Source organism: Chrysochloris asiatica, unplaced genomic scaffold, assembly GCF_000296735.1.
Source record: "Chrysochloris asiatica unplaced genomic scaffold, ChrAsi1.0 scaffold00070, whole genome shotgun sequence".
NCBI classification, from domain to species: Eukaryota; Metazoa; Chordata; class Mammalia; order Afrosoricida; family Chrysochloridae; genus Chrysochloris; species Chrysochloris asiatica.
The window spans coordinates 15,509,167-15,517,327 of NW_006408588.1; positions in this window are offsets into that span (position 1 = coordinate 15,509,167).

The following is an 8,161-nucleotide window of genomic DNA, read 5'->3' on the forward strand; positions in this document are numbered from 1 at the left end:
GATTTTTGTTTTCTTGACATTGAGATGTAATCCATATCGAAGGCTGTGCTCTTTAATCTTCATAAGTAAATGTTTCAAGTCCTCTTGGGCTGCTATCCTCAGGGTCATCAGTTTGAAACTACCAGCTGTTCCGTTGGAGAAAGATTAGAATTTCTGCTCCCATAAAGATTTACAGCTTCAGAAACCCTGTACAGGGTCGCTATGAGTTGGAACTCACTCCACAGCGCATAACGACAACAACAACAATGGTATGGCACTGTAGGATAAGCACTGGGCTGCTAGCTACAAGGTTGGTGATTCAAACCCACTAGACATTCCTTGGAAACCCTATATAGAGTTGCTATGAGTTGGAACTGACTTAAAAACAACAACAACAATGTGGGCAAAATATTGAATGATGCTGAATACATTAAAAGAAGGTGGGAGGAAGACAAAGAACCACTGTATCAAAAAGAAATGGTCCATGTTCAACCATTTCAAGAGGTAGCATATGAGCAAAAATCGATGGTACTGAAGGAAGAAATATATATTGCACTGAAGTCATTGACAAAAACCAAGGCTCCAGGAATTGATGGAATGCAAATGGAAATGCTTCAGCAGACTGATGCAACACTGGAGGCACTCACTCATCTTTGATAAAAAAAAAAATTGGAAGACAGCTACCTAGCCAACTGATTGGAAGCAATCCATATTTGAGCCCATTCCAAAGACAGGCAACCCAATGGAATGTGGAAATCATTGAACAATATCATTAATATCACATGTATGTAAAATTTCACTGAAGACAATTCAAAAAAGGTTGCAACAGGTAACTGCCAGGAATTCAAGCTGGATTCAGGAGAGGATATGGAACCAGGGATATCATTGCTGGCATCAGATAGACCTTGGTTGAAAGAAGAGATGTTTACTTAGGCTTTATTTTCTATGCAAAGGCTTTCAACTGTGTAGATCATGACAATCTATATATAACATTGCAAAGAATGGGTATTCCAGAAGACTTAAGTGTGCTAATGAGGAACCTATACATAGACCAAGTGATAGTGGAATGAACAGAGCAAGGGGACATTGAATAGTTTAAAATCAGGAAAAGTGTGCACCAGGGTTGTACTCTTTCACCATACTTATTCAATCTGTATGCCAAGGAAATAATCCAAGAAGCTGGATTATATGAAGATGAACATGGCATCTGTGATATGCAGACATTACAACTTCGCTTGCTGAAAATGAAGAGGACTTAAAACACTTACTGATGAAGATCAAAGACCATAGCCTTCAGTGTGGGTTGTACCTCAATGTAAAGAAAACAAAAATTATCACAACTGAACCATGAATAAACAACATCATGAAAAATGGAGAAAAAATTAAACTTGTCAAAGACTTCATTTTGTATGACTCCACTGTCAACACTCATGAAAACAGCAATCAAGAACTCAAATGACATATTGTATTAGACTAATCTGATACACAAGACCTCTTTAAAGTGTTCAAGAGCAAAGATGTCAGCTTGAGGACTAAGTGCACCTGACTTAAATCAGAGTATATTCAATAGCCTCTTATGCACGTGAAAGTTGGACAATGAATAAGGAAGACTATAGAAGAATTGGTGTTGGAGCAGCATATTAAAAGTACCGTGTACTGCCAGAAGAACAAGCAAATCTGTGTTGGAAGAAGTACAGCCAGAGTATTCCTTAGAAGCTAGGATGACGAGACTTTGTCTCAGATATTTCAGACATGTTATCGGGGGGACCAATCCTTGGATAAGGACATCACACTTGCTTAAGTGGAGGGCCAGCAAAAAAAAAAAGAAAGCCCCCAATGAGAAGGATTTACAAAGTGACAGTGGCAATGGGCCCAAGTCTAACAATTGTGAGGATGTTTTAGAATTGGGTGGTTTCGTTCTGTTGTGCGTAGGGTAACTGTGAGTACGAGACGGCACCTAACAACAACAACTTCTAGGAATATGACTAAGTGCAATTAAGCATGTTAAGTAAACCTAGTATGAATAGATCCGGAGAGTAAATATTTTAGTCTTTACAGGCCAGATAGTCAATATTGTAACTACTTAACTCTTTCCCTGGATTTCAGAAGAAGCCATAGTCTATATGTAAATAAATAGATGTGATTGTGTTCCAGCCAATTTTCAGTTACAAAATATAGGCAGTGGGCTACCTTTGGGCTAGTTGGGAAGTTGACTGACTTCTGATTAGGACAGTGCCTGGCACTTTGTAAGTTCTTCTTAAGTGCTAACCATTATTGTTGTTGTTATGTGCCATCAAGTCGGTTCTGACTCATAGCGACCCTGTATAGGGTTTCTGAGGAGCAGCTGGTTGGGTTGTACTGCCAGCCTTGTGATTCACAGTCCAGTGCTGGTCCTACAGCACCAAACCACTAAGGATTGTGTTCATATTACTAATCCTTCGTTTCCCAGCTGGGACTGTTATTGTTAAGTGCTGTTGAGTTGGTTCTGATTCACAGCAATCCAATGCACAACGAAGCAAAATATTGCCTGGTCCTGTGCTATCTTCATAATTGTTGTTAAGCTTGAGCCTACTGCTGCTACCACTGTGCCCATACATTTTGTTGGGGATCTTCCTCTTTTTTCACTCACCTTCCAAGCATGTTGTCCTTTTCCAGGGGCAGGTCCCTCCTGATTACATGTCCAAAGTATGACAGATGCTACATAGCATGAAACGAGCATCACCAGAGACCTCTCTTGGCCCTAAACATACCTCTCCCAGTTACATGTTGAGGCTGGAAATTCCACGGCAGAGATTCAATCTTTGGGTTTAAATAACTCTGGAAGAAGTCATCCCTTGGCTTCTCCCTTTAGTGAAGGGATCGCATTAATAAGCACTTGAGTGCTACCCACCCTGAGCCAAGCAGCTATTGTCAATGGAGAATCTAAGACATGCGAGATCTCAGTGTTGTGCCCTTTATAATTTCCACTGACTGATTTTTGGAAATAGATAGCCAAGCCTTCTTTTGTCCTAGGTTGTCTTAATCTGGGAACTCTCTGAAACCTGTTTACCATTTTAGCAAGATGCAAACCTCCACTGACAGGTGGGTGGTGGATGCGCATAAGGGATGTTGGCTGGAAATCGAACCTGGATCTTTTGCATGGAAGGCAACAACTCTACCGCAGAGCTATCACTGCCTTGGTTCTGATGGTGAGCCAGAGAACAAAGCCAACAGAGGAAAGCAGAGCTGAGAAACTGGGCCAACCTCGCTGTAGCTGCCCTGGGAGCAACTGGCTTGTACTCAGCATCTCCTGGCTTATCCCTTCACCCAGCCACTGAGTGGGACCAGAAAAGAGGGGTTGAAAATCTCCTCTTGGTCACCAACCAGCTGTGTGGTCTTGCCTCAGGTTTTCCATGTATCAAATGGTAATTAAAATATGTTCTCATTACAGTAAAATGATTACTGGTTACCAGGGATTCAGGAGGAGGGAGGTAGGATGAATCAGTGGAGAACAGGGCAAAGAAACGGTCTGTAGGTTTCTATAATGGTGAATATAATGGTGAACATATGACATTATGCATTTGTCAAAACCCATAGGGCTGTGTCAGACACAAACAATGAACATTTTGTTGAACCACGGATTTTAGTTACTAATAATGATCGATATTTGTTCATCAGTTGTAACAATGCACCACAGGAATGCCAAATGTTAATAACAGGAGAGACTATATGTAAGGGGCAAGGGTGTAGGGGAATCTGTACTTTCTGCACAATTTTTTGTAAACCTGCTCTAAAAAATTAAGTCTTTGAAAAGAATTTGTTCTCATCTCACCTTCCAGCGCAGTTATGGAGGCTCAAACAAGAACAAAGAGGGGCTATCGAGTCTGCTCTGGCATCAGACCATAGGGGCCCATTCCCACTCCACCTTGAACCACACTGCTGGCCTCAGTAGCTTCCTCTGAGAAATGGTTGTAGAGTCAGCACCAAACTCTCTGAGTCCTCGCGAGGGTGAGGCGGAACTTGGTGCTGGGGTTTGGCTCCACAGCATGATCCCAATAGATACCATCTGTAGACAAACCACAAAGCAACAACAGTAACATGGTTAGTCTGTTTATCCAGTAAATGTTTATTGAGCACCTACTATGTGGCAAGCTGTGTACTATGTGGGAGTAAATAGAACCCAAATTGTGTCTCTGGGGAGGCTTCCTGAGTGGTGGCCTCACATCAAGCCACTCATGCTAAACTTGTTGCAGCTTTCTCGCTCCCACCCTGGATTCAATAGCAGGAGTCCCCTTCCTCAAGCCCAGGGCCTTCCTGCCCTCCCTACTAGAAAGACTTCTTTGCTGACCAGGGAGTGGCTGCTGCTGAGTCTATTCTGACTCATGGAGACCTCGTGTGTGCAGAGTAGAACTGTGTGCTATGGACTTTTCAGGATGAAACCCTTTGGAAGCAGATCTCAGGCCTCACTTCTGCAGCATTTCTGGATGGGTTTGAACCTCCAACATTTGGTGAGTAGTAATTGGCACTACGCAGGGACTCCTGACCAGTGGATCAAGACTCCTAGAATTGGAGTCCTGCACAGGAGTGTGGAGATGGTCAGCAGGGAGGGACCTGTTCAGCACCCTCTAACTTGGCAAGCCTTCTCCATGCCCTAAAATCAGCCAGAGAAACCCACACTCCACTTTCCCCACAGGTAACCCTACACCTACTGTGCTTCACAGACCATGTCCTGAAACCCTTGTCCCTCTTTTTTCCATGAGGCACTGCCACCCCCAATGGCTTCTCCTTTGCCTGTTGTTGTTGTTTAGTGCCATCAAATCAGTTCCAACTCAAGCTACCCTGTAAAAGATTTCCAAGGAGTGGCTGGTGAGCTTGAACCACCGACCTTGTGGTTCAAGCTGACTTTGTAGCCCAGTGCATTAACCTGTAGTGCCACACCAGGGCTCCTTTGCCTTGATGCTGACTTTAAGGTCAAAATTCTAGTGCTGGCTGATATTCATCTCAGATGAGAACAAATGGTGACAAGTAGATGCTTTCTTTATGTAAGTTTTGCTTTCCTTTCGGTGTAAAGTCACACTAACAGGCACACTATCAATCAGGCTCATTGTTGATGTTAAGTGCTGTCAAGTCAGTTCCGACTCTTAGTGACCCTGTTTAGGGTTTCTGAGGAGCAGCAGATGGATTTAAACTGCTGACCTTGCAGTTCAAACTGGCCTTGCAGTCCAGTGTTTATCCTACAGCACCACACACTATCAGCTTAGGCAGGAGCAAATCATTTGTAAAATACTTAGTTATTTGGGGTATTTAGTGTCAAATACACATGCTGTTAAGTGCCATGGAGTCCGTTCCAACTCATAGTGACCCTGTGTATGGTTTCCAAGAAGCACCTGGTGGATTGGAGCCACCAGCATTGCAGTTAGCAGTTCAGTGCTTATCCGACAGCACTACACCAGGGCTCCGGAGGATCAGAAATTCTGGAGTTGGAAGGAATCTTGGGGGTAGCCTGAATCTTTATGATCACTTGACAGATGAGGAAATTGAGACCAGAGAAACAAGACCACTCTTCAGCGAGACTTCAGTCGTCTTCTTGGGACACCTACTTCCAGACCATCTCCACTTGTACAGACACGAGCTCAGGCACAGATGTGTACATACCCACACCCACACACCCCCCCCCACACACACAGCACAATGTTTGTGTCTCATTTGTGTTTGATTTAATGACTATTTTGGTTGGTCACTTGTTCTGCTTGGGTGTAAACTTTCCCAAAGGCTCTGGTCAGGGGATTTTCAGAGACGAGATGTTTATTGACCTCCTGCTGGAAATGGTCATAAGGTGGCTACACTGGTTTGGTCTGATTAGGTCCATTAAGTTTTATTTATTTATTTATTTATTTATTTATTTATTTATTTATTTATTTATTTATTTAACTGTTTTATTGTGAATTATGTGATAGTTTACATGGGAAAACATTAGCTTTACATTCATCTTATCGTATATTGTTTCATTGCCATGGTTACAATCCCCTCCATGCATCATCAACCAACCACAGGATATATACCCTGCAAGCCTGCCCCACCAGTTGTCAGCACACAACCCCTCTCCCTCTCTGGGTCTAGAGTCTCCAGTTGCTCCATCTCTCCATGTCATCGTCTCTGCCTCCATCTCTGACATCACTGCTTCTCTGAGTACGGTCCCGCATTCCGCTCTTCTCCCTTGATGGTTCCAGGGACCTCCACTCCTGGACTGCAAAGTCATTCATTTCCCTTCTTTTGCTACAAAATGTCTACCTTTACATTTCCAACCCTCACAATCAGTCCTGACAACAATTATTCACTATTGTATCACAAGAAACCTATCCCCATTTCCTTTCATCAGCCCCGCCCACACAGATTGGATACCACTCAGTGGAGATTCTACCTTCCTCGGCACCTTCTGGATCTAGGCTCCCTCTTGAAAGCTTGTAAGCCAGTCAGTTCTTGCCTTTGTAGGCCCCCTCCCCCATTTTGGGTAGCCAATGTCCAACTTGCCCATCCCTGTCTACTCTTCTGTATGGAGGAGGTGGGAATGATCCTCGCTATAAAGATTTGTTCCCTCTTTTGAGCTACTGCATCCATAGGTATAGGTCAAGTTCATCAAATTGTTTCAGATTACTCCTTTTTTCCTCTTCTTTCTTCATCTAGTTGAGCTCTGATCATCCAGTCATTAAAGTCAGGTCAAGTGGGTATTATCGGCAAGTGTGGGTGTTCTTATGCATCTGCCCTCTCTTCTTATCAGCTGGATGCTTCACTCTCCACTCTAGTCCTCTGTGGCTATATCACTTGACTATGGGCCCAGGATTCCCCAGATCTTCCACACTGCTGGCCAACCAGGTCTCCACTCAGGTTTAAAAGAGTCTATTGAACGTTGTAGAGCTTAGCTCACAGCTTCATTGCTGTTTTTCCCCCACTTCCCCTTATCAGTGATGAACGTGGTCACCAATCAGAGCGTGTATTCCCATTGAGTCTTAGTCTTGGAAGGGGGTTTGCCCTGAGGGGACCTGGCCACTTGCCTTGATGTCTCCTGGGTGAGCAACTTGCTTGTTCTTGTAGTAATCAGTCGGACTGCCTATATTGTTTTATATTTTTCCTGACGGTCTTTCTTTCAAGAAGTATCTTCTGTTCTTCTAGTCACTCCAAGCTGGTCTGCTTGTCCTTTCAAGTAGACATTTTGCATCTCAGAAGATTCTGGATGCGGTTCAGCAGGAAGCCTCCTTCACTGGGAATGTTGTAGCCCCATTTTAGGTATTCCAATCAGTTAGAGGCAGAAGATGGACTTACAAGCTTTCTATGGCGATATTTCTGACTATTCGTTTCTCTCCCCCTAAAATGTCTATTTTATAATGTTATACCAGGGAAACCAAGATTCAAAAGACAGCCAAGAATCTTAACATTATTTTCCCCCATTCCAACCATGTCTCAATCCCTGTATCCCAGAGCCCTGTTTTTTCAAGGTTGCGCATACATCATTATTTACCTCTGTCCCACTTAGCCTATGCAAACCTGCCTAATTGTTTTCCTGTTTGCTTTGTTCTTCCATTCCCCTCCCCCTTCTTGTATATTGCCCCTCTCCCTAGCACCCAAACTATCCTGTGTCTATTTCCTACCCTGTGCTCCACCTTCCCCTCCCTACCCTCATCCCACCCACCACATCCAGTAACCAGCAAAGAATCCACCCCCTTTTAATATGGGTTCTTTTTCTTAGTCTTTTATAGTAGTGGTCCTATGCAGTATTTCTCCTTTTGTGACTGACTAATTTCACTCAACATAATGTCCTCAAGCTTCATTCATGTTATGTGGTGGCTTGCAGCTTCCTTGTTATTGTTCAAGGTAGCATAATATTCCATTCTGTGTATGTACCACAGTTTGTTTATTCATTGTTCAGTTGATAGGCACTTAGGCTGTCTCCATCTTTTTGCCATTGTAAGTAGTGCTGCTATGAACATTGATGTGCATATATCTACTTGTGTTATGGCTTGCATTTCTTGTGGGTAAATACCAAGTAGAGGAATTGCTGGATCATAAGGTAATTCTATTTCTAACCTTCTGAGGAAATGCCATATTGCTTTCCAGAGAGTTGGACCATTTTGCAGTCCCACCAGCAATGCAGGAGTGTCTCAGTCGCTCCACATCCTTGCCAGCATTTATTGTCCTCTACTTTTTT